Raw genomic sequence first — 27,546 nt, 5'->3', positions numbered from 1 at the left:
CTCCCTCAGTGGGTGGGAGACTTCTCTGCCGTTCTCAAGACAGACACTTATCAGCCTGGGCGCTTGACTTTTCTTCCTTCAGGCTGTGCTAGTATCACCATGTGTGGGCACAAGGCTTTAGCCATCCCCATGATAACCTATAGTCTTTGTTCCCAACAGAATCACCTTTTATGTTAATGGACTTACCTCCACTTGCTTTATTGGATTCATTATGTTGCTGGTTACCCAGAAACAGCTGCCTTGATAGAAAGCTGGTTCATTTATAACATGAGCTTGGAGACAAACTGTATGATGTTGGGTACCAGCTGTATTGAGCACCTTATATATTTGAAACCACCACTGATATTTGGTGCTGTCTTTCCCGTAATCAGAATTCACAGATCTGAAGGGAAAGAAGTAGATACAAAGTAAAAGTGACCTCTCTTGCTGTTAAATAAGGAGGAAATTTTGCTCCTTGCCCTCAAAACTTTCAGGTCAGTAGCTTGAAGGTCATATTGCTCTTATGATGAGTGATTTTACTGGGGAACCTGGCCATGGTATTGCTAAATTGAAAGTCGAAACTGTCCCTTGGCCATTTGGGGCTCCTTCTTGGCTGATCCAATAGGCAGAGAAGAAGGTCACCTTACTGCCTGGGATGATTGATTCTAATTACCAGGGAGAAATTGGGCTACTGCTGTATAGTAGGGGGAAAATGAATATGTCCAGATCCCAGATGGGATTCACTATGGCATTTCTTAACATTCACTTGGCCAAAGGCCAGCTCAAGTAATAGGGTTATAAATTTAATTAGAACATATTGCTTTATAATTTAAATTTGTAAAAATGATCAGTTAAAAGTAACTCAAAGAATAATTCAGGCACTCCATGCTGGATTAGAGGGAGCCCCAAATGTCCCCCCCTACCCCCCAGGAATGCATTGATGTTGTTAGTCTTATTTATGTACATCCTATGTGTTCCCTTCAAGCCAGTGAAATTCGAGTTCTGTTAAACTCTCGAGATTGGAAGCATCTATCAGAGTAGCTAAAACCCTTTGCTTCAGAATTAGCTATGCTCTGCTGTGGTTTCACTGAAATTTAACAATGCTGGAAAAATCGTTTTCTCTTGGCATGTCTCAGCAGTGTTATGGATGGGCTTTAGTCTCCTGCTTGGTCTGGGGACTACCAAAGATGCATGGTTGTCACAGGTAAAGGAAGATGGCCATTCTATCGGCTCCTCCAAAACCCCACCCTGCTTGAGGACAATGTACAGCGCAGGGGCAGTACAAACCTGACAGCCTGGGACTGATCAAAACAGTCTCAGTGTCTGCTACTTCATATTCCCCAAACAGACTTCTCCTGCTCCTCCCCTACACAAGCCAGCCTGTTGGATCTATCACTTCTTTCTTTATGGTGACTTTTTAACGCCATTTTTTTCTTAGCCTTGGATCCTTGGCTTGTGAAACCAGGTCCATTCTTGACAGTCACTGACTTTGAACCTTAAAAATAAGAGTTCCCAAACATTTCTTCCCAGAGATCCTGGGGACCCTTACTCAAATATGCCTGTTCACCTCTCAGTGAGCTTCCATTTTTTGTCGATGTTTTCTCCTTAGAACAGACAAATTGTTTAAAAGTCACAGGACACCTCTCCAGATACTTTGTCTGACTAGTATTGATTTTTTTTTTTGCATGGACAGGCACTGGGAATCAAACCCGGGTCTCTGGCATGGCAGGCAAGAATTCTGCCACTGAACCACTGTGGCCTGCCCTGACTAGTATTGATTTTTAAGGGCTAAAATGCAGGCACTTTTTTTTTTATATATGGTGGGTCACATTTCATTTTTTTCCCATGTGAGTGTCCCATTATTGCAGCACCATTAAAATACAGGCAATTTTAAACTACCAACTTTTAAATAAAAATTGCAGTTTTCTTCTCTGTTAAGTAAGATTCTTTGATGCAATTTTTGTAAAAGACAGCTGGGGAACTTAGCAAATTTCATTACGTTCCATGAAGCAGTGGAACTAGAGCAGTTAAAACTTTAAAATAGTGCCCATTATTACTAGTGAAAATAGGGTACCATCCCCTGCTTTAATATTGATCAAACATATTTAATATACCATTAGCATTTGCAGAATGATGCATTAATGTATTAAAATGGCATTGATCGAGGGTGTTAATTAGGTGTTGAAAAATTTAAGTAGATTGTTTTGTCAAAACCAAACAGTGATTTCAGGGATGTTATAAGCTTTTAATTGTTCTGTCAGTGTTCTCTTTATGGATTCCTTATTAGGAAGATAATTTGCTGATAACACGGCCTCCTGCACGTATCACCCAGACATATTATTATTTTATATGGCTAGACCTTTACAGACAAAGAGCCAAGAATAAATCTACCCTAAGCCAAAAAACGCTTTCAGTATCAACCACTTTTAGAGCCAGATGTATATTCATGGGGTGGGGGAGGAGCACACAACTGGACTTATTTGAATCCCTGCTTTGAAAATTGATGGTGAAAGGGAAAAGAACAGGGAGCTAGAGGTGGTTTCTATTTATAGATCTTCCAGTGGGATGTTTTCAAGTGTTGCTGTTAGCTAAATGACAAACAAGTAGTAATAAATGCAAATATGCTTTAGTTTAGAATCTGCTTAGTGGAAACTGCAGTTTAGAATCTGCAAATATGTTTGAATTTAGAATCTGCTACATTTTCTCTGAACCTGATGGAAGGAGAATTCTTTAGGAAAAAACTGAAAAAAAAAGCAAAATAATGCTTGTCAGAAAATTAGGCTAAGTCTAGTTGATATGAGAGAGTGGAGTGAAAAGAATAAGTAGAGAGAATGCTAAAAATGAGTAGCTTGCTAGTTAAATTATTAACTGACTAAACCTTTAAATATGCTTAACTGGTTTGATTGGGCTTGTCACATAGCAGTCTTCCCATTTCCAGTAGCAGCTTTCCTCGTATTAGCCTATTCTAATTTTGATAAATGTCAGCCCTGGCTTATCTTATATTAGTTCAACCACCACAACAGCTATCAATTAATTACCTTTGTCTTTATGAGTATTTCCCAACCTTACTGAGAGATTATAACTTCTGGTTGTATGCAGTGTTAATTTTATACACCATAAAACTATATGTGTATGTTTAAAACATCTTTACAATATTTTTATTTTAAATGTCTTGATTTTATTATTTAAAAATAGTGTCTAATCATTATTTGACATTTCATAAAATATTCTCCATGTGAAGCATTTGACAAGTATAGATAGGTAAAGATACAGATACAGATATATAGATAGAGATAGTAGGTAAGGTCGGTCATTGTTTTCATTCTTAAAGGGGAAAAAAAGAAATGAGGAGAGTGAGATTTATCCATATGTCGTTTTGTAAAACTAAATCTCAAGTCTTTGGTATTCAATGAAGGTACTTATCTGGAGTTCCAAGTCACCTGTTTTTTTTTTTTTTTTTTTTTTTTTGCACGTGCAGGTTCTGGGAATTGAACCTGGCTCTCCGTCATGGCAGGTGAGAATTCTGCCACCGAGCCACTGTTGCACCGCCTCAAATCATCTGTTTTTATAAAGTATATATTTTTGCCTTTTGTAAGTAACAACTATGAGAAAGTTTATCAGTATTACCATTATAATTTGAAAAAAAAATTAGGGGCAGATAATACTTTCCTAAGGAGTGATTTGTAATAGAGGGAGAAGCAGAGTAAATCTTCAATGTGGTTAGAACAGTTAACTTTTTTTGCACTCCAGTTGGTTCAACTGTATGAATATCACAAATCAATTTGTAACAGATAATTCAAAGCTATTCTTTCCCCTAGGCTATGCAGTTTCCTAGCTTTCTTTGTGAGTTGCCAAATGCATGCCTTGCTATATACCTCTAACTCTTTATCTCTTTACTTTCTCTCTCTCTGCCTATCATATGTATCTATTTATCTATCTATCGATCTCTATCTGTATTTCTACGTATCTACCTATGTGTCTATCTGTCATCTCTCTATCTCTATCTTTCTATCTCTGTCTATCTATCCATCTATCTATCTAATCATCTTTCTATATTCATCTGTCATCCATCTATGTATATCATCTATCTATGCAACCAACATCTACAGCATCTGCCATCTATCAATAATCTACCCAATCATCTATCTTTTTATCTATATCCTATAACAACCACCTGAGAAAAAAAATTAGCAGTGATCCAATCAAATATAAATCAACATAATCAATTGCTACTTTCTTTTGCATTTGAAAAGGGAGTTTAGGACCAAAAGTGCAGATAGTGAAAATAGGGTTCAGGAAGTGATGCATGACTCCTATTCTTTCATTTCAATGGATTAATAAAAGAAATATTATGCTTTGAATTTATATTGATATTTCTTTAATATTTTATATATATGAATCCTTATGTTTAAGAGAAACACCAGTTTCATTTTTCAAGATCTATGGGTTTTTTTAACTATTAACATGATGCCAAAGTTTTAAGCAAACTTTTAAAATTTGGGAAAAATATACACATCCTTAACTTATTATAAACACAATGTTTAAATGGCTTGCTGTTTCTTTATCTTATTAGCTGGAGACACTGGTATCAAATAGCAACACCAAATTATATGTACGTGAGAATGTGGAAAATTAGTGGCCATGGAATAAACCATTCACACTTGATATATTTGAGTAAATTGCAGTAACTTATTAAAGACAAAAGTATTGGAGATATCTAAATCATTCAAATTTTAATTACCTTGTTCATGATTCGTCATATCTCTTTTGAAATGGAAGTAGTGGCTAAAATTCTTCCCTTTACCCTGCATACTCATTTAGACATAAGGATCTATAGTTCAACTAACATGAAATCATTTTATTTAAAGGAAAATTGGAATGAATTATTTTGGAAAATAAAGAACTTTATTTCAAATATGAAAAAATCAGAACTAAATTTATTAAAAACCTTAGAAATTTAAGATAATAGATTTCATACGTGATTATTTTGTATTTTTTAATTGCTTACCTCAAATAAGGTTTTTATGGATGATAATCCTAAGAAATATTGCAAATTAGTTATTAACTATACCCTAGCATGATCCTGTAGTTCAGAAGGTGTTGAGTGGAAGATAATTTTTTGATAGGATGTTATTTTGCTGTAATGTAGCACAGGAGGTATATATATCTCAGAAGACCCTACCCATTCTGTTAGTAATGACAATTTGGACTTGCACAGCATCTTTCCAATGGGACATTGCTAGCCAAACTTATTGTATTTTCAAGATGTGTCTGTACAGATCCTATTCCCATGATACCTATAGGACAAAATATAAAGCAAAATATAAATCTAGCTGTCTTTCTATACAATGTATATTTTATCTTATGGGCCCTAAGATTCTTTCACTGAAATGTGGATATTATGGAAAAACTGCACATTTCTAAGAGATAGGAAGTTATCATTGTTTTTCCCTTTATACAGCTGTTGAAATTATATGGTCACATCTAAGTGTAAAGGTTATGCTTATTCCAGGGTACTCACATTCAGAAAACTCATAAAGTTTTAAGAGAGCAAGATATTGGCAGGATCATGTTGCCATAGCAACCCATATCCATAAAAAAGAGCAATATAAAAACAAGCACATATTTGGAATGAACATGTACCTGGCTTATTTGGAATGAACATGCACCTGGCTTATTGGGTGAAGGTAATGGAGTAGGTGGGAACAGGAGATGAAGTTAGAACCATAGAACTACTGAATGACACTGGGTGGGACAAGTTATTAGATACTATGCTAAAATCTTTTAAGCTTTTGGCACTGAGCATTTGGTATTAGAAAGATATACTTCAAAATTTTGGAAAATATTCAACAATTTAAGAAGAAGCAATTGGTTACAAATAGGAAGACAGGCTGATAAAAAGGTGAAATTGGTCAAGTTTACTTGAGGATAGGAAAAAATGAAAAGGAAAGGGCTTTTAGAATTTACATGTAGATGAATAAAGGATAGGGAATTAAATTTGATGCTGATATCAGTAGTAGAATTCTCGCCTGCCATGCTGGAGACCCAGGTTCAATTCCCAGAGCCTGCCCATGCCAAAAAAAAGGATACTGACAAATTCACCCATCTTGTTTGGCCACTGCATATTTTGTACTGTGCAAACAATATCTATTTTGAAGACAGACGATGTCAATTATTTTAAAGTGGAACAATTTAAAATTGATATATTTGTGAAATACCGCATTTTGGTAGGCACGAGAAATCTCCATCTGGAGAAAGAGGAGATATGCTTGCTAAGGTGGAAGTGAGAGGAGATGAGACGAGTCTAGAACCACGTGGCCAAGGCCACCAGCAGCTCAGGGCAGAATGGAGAACAGTCTGCTGATGGAACGGTGTGGGAAATGGCTCAAAATCTAGAATATTGGTTTCCTTAAGTCCTAAGAAAGAGTTTTTTCGTATGCCTTTACGTTTGTTATCTGTTTGGCATAGTGATTGATAAGATTTACAATATTAATTGTACTAACAAATTATGCTATATAGATGTTGGTCAAGAAATATCTTGAATTTAAAAATTAATTAGTTAATTAAAGTACTGTGCTGGTTTAAAAGGATGTATACCCCCTAGAAAAGCCATGTTTTAATCAAAATCCCATTTCATAAAGGTAGAGTAATTCCCATTCAATACTGTATGTTTGAAACTATAATCAGATCATCTCCCTGGATGATATGATTTAGTCAAGAGTGGTTGTTAAACTGGATTAAGTGACGACATGTCTCCACCCATTTGGGTGGGTCTTGATTGGTTTATTGGAGTCCTATGAAAGAGGAAACATTTCAGAGAGAGATTCAGAGAGAGCAGAGCAGAACGACATAGCCACGAGAAGTCGAAGTCCACCAGTCAGTGACCTTTGAAGATGAAGAAGGGAAATGCCTCCTGGGGAGCTTCATGAAGCAGGAAGCCAGGAGAAGAAGCTGGCAGATGATGCTGTTTTCACCATGTGCCCTTCCAGATGAGAGAGGAACCCTGACCATGTTCACCATGTACCTTTCCAGATGAGAGAGAAACTCTGATTGTGTTCACCATGTGCCTTCTCACTTGAGAGAGAAACCTGAACTTCATCAGTCTTCTTAAACCAAGATATCTTTTACTGGATGCCTTTGATTGGACATTTCTATAGACTTGTTTTAATTGGGACATTTTTTCGGCCTTAGAATTGTAAACTAGCAACTTATTAAATTCCCCTTTTTAAAAGTCATTCTTTTTCTGGTATATTGCATTCCGGCAGCTAGCAAACTAGAACAGGTACTGTCCAGGATTTTCTAAGTTATTGAATATATATAGAAATTGTATTTTTATGTTTATCTTCTAAGCAAGTGATGGTAGTATTAAATTTTTAGGTAAAAAATGGAAATGTAAAGCATTTTGGTATTTGCTTGCCAGATGACTGTTTTGAGTTTTCCAGATGCTTAAATATGCAAACATTATAAATACACAAACTCTACCTTCACATATAATAACAGTTGGCATGCCTGATGTTCACTTTTTGAGTGACTAATTGTTATACTTTATTGAGTGTATGTATTAGTGTCACATATACTCAATTTGTTCAGCTTTAATGCAATAGACTAATATTTACAGGCCCCTTTTATGTTAATAATGCTGCCTTTATGTTTAATGACTTTTGTCAGTCTTTGGTTCTAGAAGGATAATGCCATCTTGACTTGCGAAATAACATATCACTCTGTTTGCACATACATATGTGCTGAGGAAATCTGGCATATATCATACTAGTCTTAGGAGGGATATGTAGCTTTACTTGACCAAATATTGGACTTGTGAAACAGAAACTTTCCAAGTAAGAACATTTTGTTTAGCACAGCTGGTGTTAAAAAATTAGTCTTAGATGGTTTTGCTAAATAGGCATGTTTGTTATTACAATGGATGGATGAAACAACTGAGGGTGGGTACAGAAAGGAAGAGGTGCCAGATGGACATACCATCTCCCTGGCTTCCTTGAGTTCTGCACAGGGATGTCCAGTCATAATATATTCAGTATATTCCATTTCTGGGGAGTAAGGGTCCCTCAGTTATGAGAAGCTCTTTTTTTTGCATTCTCAGCAAGCGTGTGCACATTTTCTTTGCACTTAGCCCATTTTGGTGAGTCTGCACACACACTAAATACAAGTAACTGAAGCAAAATAATCCTAATGCACTTCTGGGTATCTGATGCAAGATTAGGTGAGAATAATTTAGATCCCAAGGAACGTCTCTCAGCAGGCCCGGAGTTCATACTTGCAATCCACTCCTGCAAAATCACACACACTCCCATGCACACACATATAAGCACACGCATACCCTCACACATACATATGCACATACATACACTCAAACTTGTACACACACAACATGATGTGCACACGTCCAACATGCAAAACACATACACACATGCATGCATATATACACACAAATAAACTAAGAAACTTGTCCACACTGATTTTTTTTCAAGAAATTATTCATAAGTCATACATTGTTGATGCGTTAAGAAAGACAATTTGGGGGCGGGCCGCGGTGGCTCAGCGGGCCAAGTGCTTGCCTGCCATGCCGGAGGACCTCGGTTCGATTCCCGGCCCCAGCCCATGTAAAAAACAAGCAAACAAACAAAATACAATAAAACAAGAAAATGTTTAAAGATGTTTCCCTTTCTTCCTTCCTTCCATCCTTCCTTCCTTCTCTCTGTCTTTCCTTCCCTTCCTCCCTCTCTCTTTAAAAAAAAAAAATAAAAAAAAAAAAAAAAAAAAAAAGAAAGACAATTTGTTGGTTGTCAAGGCAGTGAAGAAAGTTTTTTAGCTTAGGGATTCAGACGTTAGAGGAGCTCCAAGGTCTGCTGTGTGACAAAACAGCTGCCAAACTGCTCTGTGGTGAATAGATTCATTTCATGCCTGAATACAGTATCCTGAATCCCACGGAAGGAAATGTGATTAGAATGCTAAGAAACTGGAAAGGATAAAAAATCCTGAAAATAGTTTTTAAAATGTGATGTTTAGATCCCTAGCTCTAGGAAGTCTACCTGAATTTCTGCCTTGGTCTTTACACTCTATGCATTGTTGGTCACAGAGCTCAAGAGAAGGTATACATGTCTGAGTATGGTAGCTGGTAGTATATACCCCAGCTAACTTCCTGAACCACTAACTTCCTGGTAAAGATCAACACAGAATAGTCTTTATAAAACTGATTAGAGATTCACTCTCTAATCACGGGGGCAATTAAGATCAGGTTGTTTGGTTTTTTTTCTTTAAATGAATCAGTCTTATATAGAGAATGCAGATACATGAGGAAAGGGTAAAATAAAAGTAAGCATTAATACTGCTTTCTGTCTCTCGTAGCCCTGTGGCGAAGACAGGGCAATATAACTGGCCAATAAGGGCAGGCACGGGCTCCATTTCCCCTCAGGCCTGTTGGCCATAGGCTGACTGTGCACGCAGCAGCTGGGAGCAGCACTGCCCTGACCTCCAGGGGTGTGGGAGCAGAGCACTCCTGCCAGTTGCTCTCAGGGGGTCAGTAGCAGGGCTGCTGGGTGTTTGCCCAGGTTCCCTCAAGCTCCCGAGCAGGGTGATGTCCTGGCCCTGTCTTCAGGACCAGCTTGGTATTGTCCCCCAGACAGGCCAGGCATTCGGGAACTGGGCTTCACAGACACCAGCAACTTCCCTGTCCTTGAAACTATTATTACATAACCCAATCTAACATTTTCAATCGAGAGTTGGCCTTTAATTTCTAACTGATGTAGTGTAATCAAGTTGTATAGCCAGCTTGATGTAAAAAGCCTGCAGACTCCAACCAATTTAAGAATCTGTCTTGAGACCAAGGAAAATATCTCATTGCAATGAAGCATTTATCAACGAGCCGGGTCTCAGAAGGAGATCTCAGGAACCTCTACTGAGAACCCATGAGGACGTGGAGAAAACTCCTCCCATGTATTGTCCTCAGATGGACTTTTAGAAAGATGAAGGTGTTCTTTAAAATTACCAGTTATTATCTTACGTTACCCAAGATTGTGATAAATCTTAAGAGAACCGTACATTTTAGTGTTTCTAAAAATTATTTCTAAATGTTTTTGAAAATACCAACTGCTAGAAAATTAATTATCATTTTATATGAGCAGGAAATAAAACTGTATTTTTTTTCTTCTAAAAAATATACTCTCTCTTCCGGAGAAGATGGCGGCTTAGTAAGACGCGCGGGTCTTAGTTCCTCCTTCAGAAAAGCAACTAAAGAAACAGAAACAATACGAAACAGCTCCCGGAGTCAGGACACAGACCAAAAAGACAGCGTACCCCATTCTGGAACGGCTGAACGGGCAGGGAGAATCCGCTGTGGTGAGATACCCGAGGAGTGCGTGTTTTCCCAGCTGGGGCGGCTGGCGACTGGGGTCCCCTCCACGCACGTGGCTCCCCGGTCTGACTGGGAACGTTGGATAGCGGGGCCCTCCCGTCACGCTTGGCGTCTGGGGCCAGCTGGGCAATTTGGACAGACACTCTCCCAAGCCTCGGCTGCCAGCGATCCCCGCCTCCACGCGCGGTTTCCTGGGCCGACTGCCCCGCAGACAGACGAGCGCCACGAGCGCCACCTACTGGGCAGGAAAAGAAAAACAGAGCCCAGAGATTTCACAGAAAAACCTTTCAACCAGCTGGGTCCCACACCCAGGGAAATCTGATGAAATGCCCAGACACCAGCAGAAAATAATGGATGACGCTCGGAAAATTGAAGATATGGCCCAGTCAAAGGAACAAACCAATCGTTCAAATGAGATACAGGAGCTGAGACAACTAATGCTGAATATACGAACAGAAATGGAAAACCTCTTCAAAAACCAAATCAATAAATTGAGGGAGGACATGAAGAAGACATGGGCTGAACAAAAAGAAGAAATAGAAAATCTGAAAAAACAAATCACAGAACTTATGGGAGTGAAGGACAAAGAAGAAAACATGGAAAAAGCAATGGATACCTACAATGGTAGATCAAAAGAGACAGAAGCTACAATTAGTGAACTGGAGGATGGAACATCTGAATTCCAAAAAGAAACAGAAACTATAGGGAAAAGAATGGAAAAACTTGAGCAGGGGATCAGGGAACTGAATGACAATATGAAGCGCACAAATATACGTGTTGTGGGTGTCCCAGAAGGAGAAGAGAAGGGAAAAGGAGGAGAAAAACTAATGGAAGAAATTATCACTGAAAATTTCCCAACTCTTATGAAAGACGTAAATTTACAGATCCAAGAAGTGCAGCGCACCCCAAAGAGAATAGACGTTCTCCAAGACATTTACTAGTTAGAATGTCAGAGGTCAAAGAGAAAGAGAGGATCTTGAAAGCAGCAAGAGAAAAACAATCTGTCACATACAAGGGAAACCCAATAAGACTATGTGTAGATTTCTCAGCAGAAACCATGGAAGCTAGAAGACAGTGGGATGATATATTTAAATTACTAAAAGAGAAAAACTGCCAACCAAGACTCCTATATCCAGCAAAATTGTCCTTCAAAAATGAAGGAGAAATTAAAACATTTATAGGCAAAAAGTCACTGAGAGAATTTGTGACCAAGAGACCAGCTCTGCAAGAAATACTAAAAGGAGCACTAGAGTCAGATACGAAAAGACAGAAGAGAGAGGTATGGAGTAAAGCGTAGAAAGAAGGAAAATCAGATATGATATATATAATACAAAAGCCAAAATGGTAGAGGAAAATATTATCCAAACAGTAATAACACTAAAAGTTAATGGACTGAATTTCCCAATCAAAAGACATAGAATGGCAGAATGGATTAAGACCCAGCAATACCACTGCTAGGTATCTACTCAAAGGACTTAAGGGCAAAGACACAGACGGACATTTGCACACCAGTGTTTATAGCAGCATTATCTACAATTGCAAAGAGATGGAAACAGCCAAAATGTCCATCAACAGACGAGTGGCTAAACAAACTGTGGCGTATACCTATGATGGAATATTATGCAGCTTTAAGACAGACTAAACTTATGAAGCACGTAATAACATGGATGGACCTAGAGAACATTATGCTTAGTGAGTCTAGCCCAAAACTAAAGGACAAATACTGTATGGTCCCACTGATGTGAACCGACATTCGAGAATCAGCTTGGAATATATCATTGGTAACAGAGACCAGCAGGAGTTAGAAACAGGGTAAGATAATGGGTAATTGGAGCTGAAGGGATACAGACTGTGCAACAGGACTAGATACAAAAACTCAAAAATGGACAGCACAATAATACCTAAGTGTAATGTAACTAGGTTGGAACACTGAATGAAGCTGCACCTGAAATATGGTTTTTTGTTTGTTTGTTTGTGTGTTTGTATCTTTTGTTTTTGTTTTTTTTCTTTTTCCTTTTTATATATATATATTTTTATTAGTATTATTATTTTAATTCTCTTCTCTATATTAACATTCTATATCTTTTTCTGCTGTTTTGCTAGTTCTTTTCACAAATCGATGCAAATGTACTAAGAAATGATGATCATACATCTATGTGATGATACTAAGAATTACTGAGTGCATGTGTAGAATGGAATGATTTCTAAATGCTGTGTTAATTTCTTTTCTTTTTTTTGATTAATAAAAAAAATTTAAAAAAAAAATATATATATACTTTAAGTGACCACAGTATGCAGTTAAATAGAATGGATGGCATATGTAAAGATTGATTTCACAGACAATTCCACTCAGACATTATCCGAGGTTTTTTCATGAACTTTTCATAATGTTATGACTACTCATTGCAAATATGAGACACATAGAAGGTGAAAGGAAAGTAAGTGGTTTATCCTGGATTTTTAACCAATATAATTTTTGCTATATGGAGTGAGAAAGCTCCTTACCACCGGATGTACAGGAATGCCAAAAATCCCTGTGCACTCTAGATGCTGTGTTTTAGATGACTGATTCCAAATTGGGTGATTTAGGGTGAAGTCTGGAAGAGAACTCACAGTATTTTTTAAAGCTTGCTTTAGTCTCTTGAAATCTGTCCTTCATTAACCAAGGTTTAACATATCCTTGGGAAGTATTGCAAATTCTTACCTATAGGCAGTCAGGAGCGTAGGATAATTGAAGTATAAAGCAAGCATGAGACTGCTCTCATCTTAATTTTATCCAAATGGAAAATGATGAGTTAGCATTGCTAATATCTTCAGTGTTTTTTTTCATGTTAACTCAGGAGAGAGAAATATGCTGTAAATTAGAAGCTGACGTGGACTGTCAGACTTTCCTTCTGAATCACAGTCTATAAATCACCATTCACAGCTATCAAAAAGGGCTCTGAATGTTAATGTAGAGATCATGTCTTAAATTCTGGAAAGAACAATGTAAACATAAATTTAAAATGTGCAGTTATAATTTCAAAGTGGTCAAAATTAGCTGCCATGGAGAAGAAAATTGCCTATCAAAATGGTAGCTATAGATATTATTGACATATCTGTCTCCATCAGCACTTATTTGGAGAACAGAAAAATTTTTAAACAGTTTTAGCTAAGAAGTTGTGTGAACTAACATTAAAGTGTAGGAAGGAACAAAACAAACACTTGGATACCCAAGTGGGTAGTCAGTATATTGTTTCAGAATGGCTAAAGTGATATGGCTCATTGGTACGTAGGGTTTTAACTTGTGACTTTGCCAACTCAAAGTAGTTCAGAGGCTAATGGTTTCCGGGTGTAATTACCAATCATTGCTACTGTTTTTTGTTCTTCTTCTTCCTTTTGGTCCATTCTTTTCTCATTTCCTCCAATTGCTCAGTGGGGATGGAGAAAGGCAAAGAAAGCAAATTCCAGCATCTAGCAGAGCATCTCCTACACAATAGCACATAGAAAAGTTTGTTGTAACTCTCACTGGTTGTTCAGTGGCACGACTTCATGAAAAATAATGGCAAGAAGTTTTAAGCTACTGGCAAAATTGAGAGTTTAAATTATATATTAAAATGATCATTTTTCTTATCATTTTATAAACCTATATTAGCAAATGCACGAGCTGGGACCATATGTGGCTATTTAAATCTGAATTTATGTTTAATTGTAATAAATGTAGTTAATCTGACTCCCTAGTCATATTTCAAGTGCTGGATAGTCATGTTATTATGGAACATTTTCATCATCACAAAATGTTCTGTTGGACAGCACTGTATAGGTAAAAATATTGAGAATGTCTAATCCAAAAGCCTTGCAAATTATTCTGTTGTAAATCTGTATATAAAATTTTATGTATTCAGGTGACTAAAAACAGAAAACAAAACAAAACAAAAAAACAAACAAAAAACAAGCACCCACAAATATGGAGAGGAGAAGTAGGAACCCTCATCCATTGCCAGTGGCATCGTAGAATATTGCATGCATAGAGAAAATCAGTTTGATGCCGCCTCAGAAAGTTGAAAGCAGAATTATCATATGACCTGGCAACTCTACATCCTCGTCCACACCTGAAAGAATTAAAACAGGGATTCAAACAGATATTTGTACACCAATGTTTACAGCAGCATTATTCACAGTAACCCAAACTGGAAGCACTGCATATGTCCATCAATGCATGGACGAATAAACAAAATTTGGAATATCACTGTGAGAGTGAGGTGGTGAAGAGGTTGGGGTGATGAATGTTGCTGATGGCGCCCCAATATTGGGAATGTAATTGCTATGACTGGACTGTATACTTGGAAGTGGTTAAAATGGAAAATCCCAACTTGAGGTTTGTTATTACAATTTAAAAAATTCTTTAAAAAAGCATGGAGAATTTAGCTTCACCTTTTGTTAAAAACTTCTTGTACAGGTTTGCTTTTTGATCCCGTTTGGAGTCAACCTAGATTGGTAGACTCTTCTGGTCCTGTATCCGTTGGGTGATGATGAGGCACCCACAAACCAAAGTTACTGAAACCAGCGGGGCAGTGAAGGTCTGCGCCACTCCCTGAGAGAGTGAAGGACGCACTTGTTTGGGAAGTGGGGTTGAAATTCCCACACTAATGTTCTTCCAGCCCCACATCGTTACCTTAGACAATGATACAATGCACTTCTTTCCCTTGCCGCAGAGGTCCCCAGGCTCCTCCCACCAGGATTCAGCAGCCCCGTCCCTGGTGGTTGCATGAAGTTGCTCTCGGGTAGGTGGAACTGCTCTTATTTCTGTTAGTGCCGTGGCTCCTGATGGAGCTGAAAACCCACGATGTTTGTGATAACGGGAATTGTAAAGCGATGGCTGAGTCTCCACTCGGGAGGACTATGGCCCTGCCTTGGCAAAGTCAGCAGGAATCATCATTGCACATCAGGGGAGGCTGCCGAGCCGTTGCAGCAAGGTTTCTGGGGCCCTGGGTGTGGCAGCTGTTAGTGAACAAGAGCTTTCTTTCCCAAGCATTTTCACTTTCTCCCCTTGGAAGCCGCCTTGTCTGGGGTGGCCTGGCAGGGGTGAGTGCCCTCCCACCACTGGGCCTGACCCAGAGCTCCTTCCCCCGCTGGCCCTCCTGCTGGGTCTCCTTTTCTGGGCTAGACCCTGTCCCTTACCTTAAATTGTCGCTCAGCCTTCCCACGAGCACCCTGAAATCCGGATTCTCTTTACCCTTCCGCACCAAGTACAGCTGTTTGCATCTGAGTCCAATTCACACACAGGGTTCAAGTTCCTGCTTCCCACTCTCTAAATACAGAAGGCGCCTCAGCTCTGTGGTGATAGATTCAGTAAACCTCTGTGCTGGATGGGACTTTGCCCAAATTCACTTGATTGCAGCCTGTGTCCAAGTATCTGTTCCCACTATGACAGCCAAGACAATTAAAAAAAAAAGTCATGTCTGACTCTTACAGTGAAAGGGGCAGGAATTTACTCAATCCCTGCTGAATCCTCTCTCCTAGGTCATGTGATTTTTTTTCCTTGATTTCCACTTATGGAAACACTATTTATGTGTAAATAGCACCCTTTCTATTATCAGTCTTCCACAATTAATCATCTTTTGTTGGATGTTCCAATAGACAAATGACCAATCTGAAAACTAATGATTAAATTACATTTTGCTCTCCAGCTTTGAAGAAAGCATTGCACATACTTCAAAATTAGAGAATTTCTTTTACTTTAGAAAGTAAATATAATTGAACCTTCCCAACACACTTTAAATTCTTAGGAAAAGCAGTAGGAAAGCTAAAGGATAGACTATATGAATCTGAGACCTTTCAAAAACTATTTGCCACTAGTAGAATATTAAAGGCTTCACAGAAACATATTGTACAATTCTAAGTGTCTTGCATGTCTCTTGGAAATATATGTCAGTGTAAGCCACAAAGCAGATATATATATTTCTTCTTTTTACCTTCTTTTCACCTAAATGTGCAACTGATGTTGAAAAACTAAACATTTTACACATTTATTTTTATCTCATATTATTTAAATTACCCATATATTTTTTAACAGGTCAAAATACATTTCAGTGTTTTTCTGTTACCATAATCATCTTAATTATAAACTTGTTTTTGGAAAGCTGTCTTTTCTGCCCTTAGAGGCAGTTTTATCGCATCATTAGAAATAGAAAAGTTCCATTTAAATTATTCATTCAAACTTTCTCTAAAAGTAGATACAAAGTTGGAGAAATGTTACAGTCTCAAAAAAATAGATCTGGGGAAATTATAAAAATGAGAACCAAGAGATTATGACAAAACCTTTAAATCAACTCATAAGTATCTCTTAGCATTATGGTATCTCATTGGGAACCATTTTCATTCTTTTCATTTATATTGCAAAAAATATGGAAGCAATTCCATCATTCAAATATATCTCCTTGTTTTACTATATATTTTCTTTATTTTTATCAATAAGATCATTATGTCTACATGTTTTTAGTAGTTTTCCTTTTAGGGCAGTTTTAGATTTTGTAGAACAGTTGAGGCAATACTAGAGTTTCCATATACCTCTCAGTTTCTCCTATTTTTAATGTTTTACCTCAGTGTGGTAGTACTCTGTTGCTCCAATTGTTCCAGCTTTGGTCATTCAGAATTCTTTCAGTTGATTACAGTGTCCCTTTGACATACCTCATCAGTGTGTGTGTGTCCTTTTGAGCACTTACTTTTCTGGCACTACAAGATGCTCCAGGCCTATCTTGTGGTTTCCTTGCTCCAATCACAGAACCATCCATTTCTCTAAGAAGCCTTGGTTCCTTTTATTGGACAATTGTATTAGAAACCAAGATCCGGGTTGTATATTCAGAAACATACGGGGACAAAGGGGGGTGAGCGTAGAGAAACTGGGGTGTTATGTGACAGATTGGCTGGGATCTGAGTGAACTGGGCAGCCCGCAACCCAGAAATCATGCTGCTCCTTGTGTAACTCTGAGGGAAGAATGGTCCAACCAGCCCAGAGAAGATCTCAACAGATACCAGCTTAGGGCTCAGGCAGGACTGCTGTAGCTTTGTGTATATAAAGCCTGGAGGTGAGAGTAAGTCTTCTAGAAGTTCTGGTGTGACAGTCTCAGTCTAGACGGTATCATCCATATCTGTAAGCCCACTCTTGAGGCTTTGGAATTCAGGAAGTTTGCATCCCACTAAAAGAATATTGCTGATTTCTCTGCTGGGTAACTTGGCAGGATCAGCCTTTTCCTATATCATTTAGATGAGTAAACGCTTTTCAGTTGACACAAATGTCTGTTCTTGGTCTTTCTGTCCTATTGAAAAATGTCAACACTGGTGTCTGGGTATAAACATGTTTATATCGCTATATGATGGTTATTGTGCAATAAAAGATGAAGGCACAATATTCTCTTATATGTATGCATCATAATTCACTCAGCATTTTTGTCTAGTTCTGGCCACTTAGAAATTTCCAGTTTTCAAAAAGCTAAGGCTTAAAAAATGGAACCTCCTGTTGCCCATCTTCTCAATATGATCTTCTCACAAGCAGCATCATTGGGCCAAAGTTTTAAGGAGAGTGATACTACAACTAAAATCTTAGGGAACTGGAGACTAAGCATATTAAACATCATGCCCCCTTCCTCCTTTGTTCATTCCCTATTTTTGGTGTGTGGTCTGGGAATCGAACCCGGGTCTCCCACATGAAAGGTGAGCCTACTACACTGAACCACCCATGCATTTTTATAATTGTATACACAGTTGTTCCTACTCCCAGGAGATTTTACTATCCTCTGAGGTCAGGAATGATGTTTTATTCAGTTTTATGAATCCTTGCTCTCCCTTGACTTCTGCTTGGTAGGTACCCAATGAATATTTGTTAAATTGAATGCTGATGGTAATCACAGCAATGCAGTCTCTAGATAGGTCCAGATCAAATCCTTTCTCCTCTAAGAAGCTTTACCTGGATCTCTCCCTGTCCTACACTCTAGTTGTTTGTCAGTTTTACACAATTCTGGACTTAAATGTTGTGTAATATTTTCATGAATATAGATTTCAAGCTTATCTAGGGTATAGTCTCTGCAGTATTGTATGGGTTTTTTTTCTTTCTTTTGGAGTGTTTAAAATTCTCTGGCCCAGTGCTCTATTTAAAGCAGCAAGTCAATAGAACTTAAGAATTGACTATAACATGGAATTCAGCACATTTTTCTTGAGTCAAAATACCCATGAAAATTTTTATGTTGAACAAAAGAAAAAAGTGTTGAATAAGTGAGAAAAACTCAAAGAAAATATACTCAAGTTGAGTTTTGCTCATTATCCTGACCATCTACTCTTTTTTTTCTTTGTTGGAGAAGTTGTGTGTTTATAAAACAATTATGCATGAAATACAGTGTTCCCATAGGCCATCCTGTTAATAATACAGGTGTAGAATATTTGTTACACTTGATGAACACACATTTTTATAATTGTCCACTTAACTATAGCCCATGGTTTAACTTGAGGTTCACTGTTTCTATAGTGCAGTTTCAGGAATTTTTTCTTCAATTTTTATTTTGTTTCCAAATATACAACCTAATATTTCCCTTTTTAACCACTTTCAAATATATATGTCAGTGCTGTTAACTAACATTTGCAATGTTGTGCTATCAACACCACACTCCATTACCAAAACATTTTAAGCCTTAACTTTCCATTCCCTGCCCTTACCCTATCTCCTGGTGAATTATATCCTAGATTCTGTTTTCATAAGTTTGTTTATTCTAATTATTTCGTATTAGTGAGATTATACAATATTTGTCCCTTGATATCTGGCTAATTTCACTTAACATGATGTCTTCAAGGTTTGCTCCTATTGTCACTTGTATCAGAACTTCATTCCTTTTAATGCTTAATAATACTCCATTGTGTTTGTGTGTATATATATATATTCACCTTTTAGCCTGCTTTACCTTAGTCTTACCCAAATCAGCTTCATTCATATCTCTAACCAAAGTCTGATCATATTTTGTGTTTTCAACAATTGCTGCATGGTGTAATGCTGACTTTCATAGCTGTACAACTCTACCTCTGAGTCTCAGGTGTCAACATAAATATCTGAAGTTCTAGGGAACCACCAGATTATGCACAAAAAAGCTCAGAGCATCTCAGATTTAGAAATAATAGTTACAATCGGGAAGAAATGTGACTGCTGCAGGAGCTTACAGTCTAGGAAACTTATACCTTTATTACTTGTTAACCTATGCTCAGAAATTCAATTCTCAGATTTTGCACATTATACTTGTCCATTGTAGTGTGGCATTATAATATTTGTCTTTTTGTTTCTGGCTTACTTCATTCAACACTCAACATACCATCGTCCTCAAGTGTCATTCAACTGGTTGCATGTCTCAAGACTTCGTTCCTTCTTGTAGTCACTCAATACTCCATTGTATATATATGCCACAGGTCCCTGTTCCATTACTCAGTTAATGTAACTTTGGGCCACCTCTATCCATTCCATATCAATGAACATTGTTGCCATAAACACCAGTGTGCAAATATCCATTCATGTCCAGCTCTCAGTTCCTCCAAGTATACACCTAACTACGGGTTGCTGATCATATGGTGAACCTCCTGTGAAGCCACCACATGCCCTCCAGGTGGGGATTCACCATTCTGCTTTACTACCAACAGTGAATAGGCATATCTGTCTTTCCATATTTTCTCCAGCACTTTTATCTCTCTGTTAATTTTAAAATAGTTTTATTCATATAGCATACAATCCAATCTAGGTAGTAAATCAGTGTTCCCAGTATAATCACATAGTCATGCCTTCACCACTACAGTCTATATGAGGGCACTTCCATTTCTTCAGCAAAGAATACCATATCCCTCCCTGATATCCCCTGTTCATTGATATTTAGCTTCAGCATGTTTCCTTTGTTACATTCAATGGAAGCAAATTACATTACTGTTAACTATAGACCCTAGTTCCCATTGAATGTATTTTTCTCCATATACCATCCTATTTTCAGCACCTTGCAATGTTGACATTCATTTGTTCTTACTCATGTAAAAACATTCCTATTTTTGTACATTTAATGAATATCACTCTTCACTGTAGGAATTGCTAACTTATACCATCCCAGTCTTTATCTCTATCTTCTGGTGTCATACATTCCCCCAGCCCTCCTCCTTCAACCATACTCACACACAACTTCATTTAGTGTACTTACAATATTGTGCTACCATCAGATAGTGTTGTGCTATCTCTTTTTGGATATTTACAATCAGGCCTGTTGAACATTCTGTACTCATTCAGCATCAAATGCTCAATATCAACCCTCTTTCTATTTCCTGACAACCTGTGTTCTCAACTTTAATTCTCAAAGTTCATTCACTAATGTTAGTTCATACTAGTGAGACCATACAGCATAATGACCTCAAGGTTCATCCATTACATCCTTCATAAATTTATTCTGTCTTGCAGCTGCATAATATTCCATCATATGTATATCACAATTTATTTAGCCACTGTTCATTGACAGACATTTGGGCTGTTTCTGTCTCTTGGCAATCGTGAATAATGCCACTATAAACATCGATGTGCAAATCTCTGTGTGCTTGCCTTCAGCTCCTCTGAATACATACCTAGTAATGGGATTGCTGGATCATATAATGATTCTATACTTAGTTTCCTGAGGAACCATCAAATTGCCTTCCAGGATGGTTGCACCATTCCACATTCCACCAACAGAGAATGTGTGCCTCTTGTTCCTCTCCAGTATTTGCAGTTATTTTTTTGTTCTCTTGAAAATGGCCATTCTAGTACATGTAAGAGGATATCTTATTGTGGTTTTGATTTGCATTTCCCTAATAGCAAGTGAGGTTGAGCATCTTTTCCTATGTTTTTGAGCTATTTGTATTTCCTCTTCTGAGGTGTGTCTTTCCATGTCTTTGCCCATTTTTTAATTTGGTTGTTTGTCTTTTTGTCGTTGAATGATAGAATCTCTTTATATATTCTAGATATTAAACCCTTATCTTATATGTGGTTTCTAAATATTGTCTCTCACTATTTAGCTTGCCTTTTAACTTTCCTGAAAAGACTTTGATGCACAAAAGTATTCATTTTAAGGAGATCCCATTTATCTATTTATTTTTTTCATTGCTCACATTTTGGATGTAAGGTCTAGGAAACCATCTCCCATGACAAGATCTATAATATATTTCCCTACATTTTCTTCTAAAAATTTTATGGTCTGAATTAGAATAGTTTTATGGTCTCTTTTCATCTATTTTGAGTTAATCTTTGTATAAATTGTGAGATATGGATCTTCTTTCATTCTTTTGCATATGGATATTCTGTTCTCCAAGCACCATTTATTGAAGAGGCTGCTCTGTCCCAACTGAGTTGGCTTGTTGTCTTATCAAATTTCTGAACACTCACTTTGATTCCATTGGTCAGTATAACTATCTTTATGCCAGTACCATGCTGTTTTGACCACTATAACTTTGTAATATGCTTTAAAGTCAGGTAATTTGAGACATCCCACTTCATTTCTCTTTCTCAAGATATTTTAAAACTATTTTGGGCACTCTGGCCTTCCAAATAAATTTGGTTATTGTTTTGTTTTATTTCTGCAGAGTAAGTTGTTGGGATTTTAATTTGTATAGCATGGAATCTACAAATCAATTTGGGTGGAATTGACATCTTAACTGTATTTAGTCTTCCAATCCATAAACATGGTATGTGCTTTCATTTATTTATGTGTTCTTTGATTTCTTTTAGTAATTTTGTTTCATTTTCTGTGTCTAGGTCTTTTATGGCTTTGGTTAAATTTATTCCTAAATATTTTTATTTACAATAAAAGCTGTTGTTACCAAAAGCTGTTGTAAATTGAATATTTTTCTTGATTTGCGCACTAGTGTATTAAAATACTACTGATTTTTGGGCATTGCTCTTGTACTCTACCACTTTGCTGTACTTTTTTATTAGCTCTCATAGCTTTGCTGAAAATTTTTCAGGATTTTTGCTATGTAGTGTCATGTCATCTGCAAATGCTGAAATCTTCCTTTCTAGTTTGGATGCCTTTTATTTCTTTTCTTGTCTAATTTCTCCACCTAGAACTTCCAGCACAATGTTGAATAACAGTGGTAACAGTGGGCATCCTTGTCTTTTTCCTGAACTTAGAGGGAAAGCTGTCAGTTTTTCCCCATTGAGTATGATTTTAGCTGTGGGTTTTTCATGTATTTCCTTTATCATGTTGAGGAAGTTCCCTTTTATTCCTATTCTTTGAAGCATTTTCATCAAGAATCTATGTTGAATTTTGTCAGATGACTTTTCTGCGTCAATTGAAATGATCGTGTGTTTTTTATGTTTTGATTTATTGATGTTGTGTATTACATTAATTGATTTTCTTGTGTTGAACTAGCCTCGCATACCTGGAATAAATCCCACTTGGTCTTGGTGTATAATTTCAGTGTGCTGCTGGATTCAATTTGTGAGTATTTTGTTGATGATGTTTTGTATCTATATTCATTAAAAAGATTGGTCTCTAATTTTCTTTTCTTGTAGTATCTTTGTATGGCTTTGTTACTAGAGTTAATTTGGTCTCATATAATGAGCTAGGTAGCTTTCCCTCCTCTTCAATTTTTTTGAAGAGTTTGAGTAGGATTGGTAGTAATTCTGTCTTCAATGCTCTAGAATTCACATGTGAAGCCTTTTGCTCCTGAACTTTTCTTTTGGGGGAGCTTCTTGATGACTGATTCAATCTCTTGTGATCGGTTTGTTGAAGTTATCTATTTCTTCTTGAGTCAATATTTGTTGTTCATGCTTTTCTAGGAAATTTTCCATTTCACCTATGTTGTTTAGTTTTTTTTAGCATATAGTTGCTCATAGTATCCTCTCATTTTCATCTTTATTCCTGCAAAATCAATAGTTATGTACCCTCCCATTTCTGATTTTATTTATTTGCATCTTTTTTTCTCTATGTTTTTTTTTTTTTAGTCAGCCTTGCTAAGGGTCCATCATTTTTATTGATTTTCTCAGAGAACCAATTTCTTGTTTTAATTCTCTCTATTGTTTTCCTGTTCTCAATTTCATTTATTTCTGCTCTAATCTTCATTATATCTTTCCTTCTCTTTGCTTTGGGATAAGTTTGCTGTTACGTCTCTAGTTCCTCCAGGTTACAGTTACTTCCTCAATTTTTGCTCTTTTTCTTTCTTTCTTTCTTTCCTTTTTTTATCATAGGCATTTAGGGTTTTAAATTTTCCTCTCAGCATTGCCTTTGCTTCATCCCATAAATTTTGATGTGTTGTGTTTTCATTTTCATTTTCCTCAAGGTATTTACTGATTTCTCTAGTAATTTCTTCTTTCTCTAGTAATTTCTTCTTTGACCCACTGGTTGTTTAAGAGTGTATTGTTTAGTCTCCAGATATTTGTTCATTTTCCAGCCTTCCACCTGTTATTGATGTCCACCTTCATTCCATCATGATCCAAGAAAGTGTTTTGTATAATTTCAATCTTTTAAAATTTATTGACCCACGCTGTGGTTTATCCTGGAGAAGGATCCATGAGCACTTGAGAAAAATGTATATACTGCTGTTTTGGGGTATAATGTTTTATAAATGTCTGTTCATTACTGTATTATTCAAAAATCTCGACTTCCTTATTGTTCCTCTGCTTAGATGTTCTATCCATTGATGAGAGTGGTGTATTGAAGTCTCTGACTATATACAGGTGTCTACTTTTCCCTTCGGTGTTGTCAGTGCCTCATTGTTTTTGGGGGCATTCAGGTTCAGTGCTTAAATATTTATGATTGTTATGCCTTGATGAATTGTTCCTTTTATTAATACATAGTGTTCTTCTTTGTCTCTTTTAATTTTTTTACATTTGAAGTCTTCTTGTCAGATATTACTAGCCAATCCTGACTCTTTTCTGGTTGTTTGCATGAAATATCTTTTACAAACCATTAATTTTCAATCTATTTTTGTTTGGGTCTGAAAAAGAGTCTTGAGTCTCCTGGAGATAGCCTTTAGATGGATCATTCTGCCAATTTTTGTCTTTTGATTGGGAAGTTTATCCATTAACATTTAATGTAGTTCCTATAAAAGCAATACTTTCTTCTACCATTTTTTGGATTTTATATGTCACATCTTATTTTTTTTTCTCTTTTTACTCTTACGGATAGTCTTCACTTCACACTCTTCTCCAGACCTCTCTATCCTGTCATTTCCTATGTGCCTTGCTCCCTTTAGTATTTTTTGTAGAGCCTGTCTCTTTTTCACAAATGCTCTGAGTGACTGTTTGAAAATATTTTAAACTCTTCCTCATTTTTGAAGGACAATTTGTCCAGATACAGAATCCTTGGTTGTCTGTTTTTCTCTTTCAGTATCTTAACTATATCATACCAGTACCTTCTCACCTCCATGATTTCTGCTGAGAAATTCGTACATAGTCTTATCAAGCTTCCCTTGTATGTGATGGATTGCTTTTCTCGTGCTGTTTTTTTCTTTTTTTTTTGACATTTGACAATCTGTTTTGTAAGCATCTTGGAATAGGTCTATGGGGATGTATTCTGTTGGGTACAGTGTGTTCCTTGGATCTATAATTTTATGTCTTTCATAAGAGATGGGAAATTTTCAGTGATAATTATCCTTTCTGCCCTTTTCCCCTTTTCTTCTCCTTCTGAGATACCTATAACATATATATTCCTGTGCTTTTGGTAATCATTTAATTCCTTCATACACTGCTCATATTTTTCCATTCTTTTCCCTATGTGATATTTTGTGTGTCAGATTTCAGATATTCTGAAATTGTGCCTTTCATCCTGCCATTCGTTTTTTCAAGCTTTCAAGTTCTTCTTTATGACCACCCAATGTATCCTTTATATTCTTCATCTCTTTTAACATATATTCCCTCAACTCATTGATTTGATTTTTTGCCTTGATTTAGCAGGCTTGATTGAACATTTATTAGTTGTTTCGACTTCTGTTTCTCATTTGAAGTGTTAGTTTGTTTCTCTGACTGGGCCATATCTTTTTTTTCTTCCCCCTAATATGACTCGTCATTTTTTGTTGGTGTCTCAGCATCTGATTTCCTTGATTAGCTTATGCTGGAGGTTGTTTTCACTCTTTTACCTAGGGTTTTCTTTTTGGTTGGCTTTGTTCTCTATCTGCTCTTTGGCATTCAGTTCAACTTATTCTAGACCTCTAACATAGCCTCTGTTTAACTGATCAGAATTTTTCAGCTCTTGTTTTTCTGATTATTACCCTGTCTATATGGAACCTTTTATTGAAGAGGGTCTCCCCCAGTATAGTTGAACCCAATCAGATTTTCCCAGATAAGGCTGACTCAGGTCTCAGGAGCAGGGTGTAATCAGTATCAAATTACCCTGAATATGAGACCCAGCAAGTTGTCTGTCTTTCTTGTGGAGCCTCTAGATGTTGTGCTTTTCCTCTTCTGCCCAGCAGGTGGTGCTTGTCAGCCCATAGCTCCCCACTGGTGTAAAGTGCTGTGGTGCCTTTAATTCTCAGCCTGGCAGGGGCATGGTTGAGACAGATGTTGAGGTGGAAGGTAGGCTTAAGCTGTTTCTGAAGGAGGGCTGTCACCTTAGCTTTTCTTTTCGTGGGGAAAATAGCTTTAAGGAATATCTCCTTCACTTGATACTTTGTCTCTCAGTCCTATCTCAATTCTGCCCTTGCCTGGGTCAGTGCTGACAATTGAAAGTGCCTGAGGTTTTCTCTAATGAGCTACTTATACTTTAAAAAAAGAAAAAGAAAGAGAATGGAAAGAAATAAAAAAAAATCCCTTTTCATAGCCATTCTTCAACCTGAATCTTCGCCAGTCAAGAGCCAGAGTTGATATCTGACTCTACAAAGGGGCACAGCCCTTTTCCAGTATTCTGAGCTGAGCCAACTTCAAAAGGCTGTTTTTTTTTTCTCTTTGTCAGTGACGTCTTCTCACTGCTGGAGAGACTGCAGGCAGAGAGGTCTTTCCTGACTTATCTGGGTTTATCTGTACTTCGAACTTGTATTCAGCCATCCCCATTTGCTAATTACAGCCACAATTGGAGCATGGTTGAACTAACTTCTCTTACTTCTACTAGAGAACTTCTTTTTCCCACTGGGAAGTGTCTCCAGCAGCCTGTCTCCCAGTGGGGGAGGGGCACTTTACTTACAGTTCTGTGCTGAGATCTGAGCCCTTCCACCCTCTCCAGACTGGTGTATGGCATGTGTCCGGCCACTAGTGTTCCCAAAACAGATTTTCCAGACAGTTCCTGGCTCTTTACTACCTGCTCTTGAGGGCTAACTAAATTTCACACCTTCCTATACCGCCCTTCATTGAGTTTTAACAAAATGAGTATTGTTTTGTTCATTTAAAAAATAAACAAAGCTGAACTAAGACTTTTTCAAAAGTAAAAAATATGGATGGGCAGAGAAAGTTCTTTGATTCTACAAAGTATTAGAAAAATATATTGGAAGGCTTCAGTTATAGCATGCAACAATTTCTAGGTGTCAATTCTTTCATCTATTTGACAGAGTGTCTCAAGAGACATAGTTCTTCAGCAGCCAGTAGAGAAAGTTGTTAAGATGTGGCAGACATCATATCCTTGCTTGCTTTACATTTATTTTTATTTACAATGAAAGCAAATATTATTATATAGTTCACCACTTAAGGAAATAATTTATTTGTAATGAATGATTTATTGTCATCTCTGCCTTAATTATTTTTTAAGAATGTTAAAATTAAATTATTCCAAACCCAGTTTTAGGGTCCTAGCAAAATGACAAAACTTTTATTCCAGTGGTACCTAAGGGATACAAATGTGACCAAAATATACAGTATTGTGTTTGATGCCAAGTTTATTATTAATATTCGTTCACCAAAGCTGTTTGCTTAGAGAGTTAATGAAAGGAGAGAGCCAAAACATAGCTGGACACCCTGGGGTACAGAATTTGGAATAAGGAAGACATAAGGGATTTTTATCTACTTGGAGTAATATTTTATCTTTTAGTTCAAACTTGTTTGGTTGCAAGGAACAGAAATCTCTTGAAGGTAGTGAAAACAGCAGGACTTCTTTTCCATTTTCTTAATCTATACACACTCCCTAGATTATTTCTTTCAGTCTCATGATTTTAAATACCTCTGGTAATGTCTTCTAATTTGGGTCATAATTCCAGACCCCTTCCCTGGAATCCATGTTCATATATCCAGCTACCTTCTCCACTTCTCCACT

General features: G+C 37.1%; 1 long non-coding RNA gene across 1 annotated transcript in view; it reads left to right on the top strand.

Moving 5' to 3' along the window:
- Positions 1 to 27,546, top strand: part of LOC143662720 (uncharacterized) — an 86,079-nt gene that overhangs the window by 16,000 nt on the left and 42,533 nt on the right. The gene's annotated exons all lie outside the window — the stretch shown is intronic.

This window comes from Tamandua tetradactyla, chromosome 18 (genome assembly GCF_023851605.1).
Source record: "Tamandua tetradactyla isolate mTamTet1 chromosome 18, mTamTet1.pri, whole genome shotgun sequence".
In the NCBI taxonomy this organism is placed as follows: domain Eukaryota; kingdom Metazoa; phylum Chordata; class Mammalia; order Pilosa; family Myrmecophagidae; genus Tamandua; species Tamandua tetradactyla.
Note: the sequence above shows the minus strand (reverse complement) of the source record. Positions and strands in the feature narration are given on the sequence as shown.